General features: G+C 28.9%; 1 protein-coding gene across 1 annotated transcript in view; it reads left to right on the top strand.

Annotated features, from left to right (window-relative positions):
* LOC119585116 overlaps positions 1–204 on the top strand; it is a gene marked incomplete in the record, with an annotated part of 123,275 nt that overhangs the window by 119,612 nt on the left and 3,459 nt on the right.

The following is a 204-nucleotide window of genomic DNA, read 5'->3' as shown; positions in this document are numbered from 1 at the left end:
CTTCTCCCCCCCCCCCCCCTTTTTTTTTTTTTACTTACTTAGACATAGATTGTACTTCAGGAATGATTAAATCTAGAATACAGAGTTTTGACATTTTTTTTGTAAATGTTATGAATGTAAAACTGTAATTTATATTTAATGCTTTTCCTTACCCTTATCTTCATCAAAAGTATGTAATTCTGGAGAATATGAGTTTAATGTAAA

Source organism: Penaeus monodon, chromosome 19 (assembly GCF_015228065.2).
Source record: "Penaeus monodon isolate SGIC_2016 chromosome 19, NSTDA_Pmon_1, whole genome shotgun sequence".
Taxonomy (NCBI): domain Eukaryota; kingdom Metazoa; phylum Arthropoda; class Malacostraca; order Decapoda; family Penaeidae; genus Penaeus; species Penaeus monodon.
Note: the sequence above shows the minus strand (reverse complement) of the source record. Positions and strands in the feature narration are given on the sequence as shown.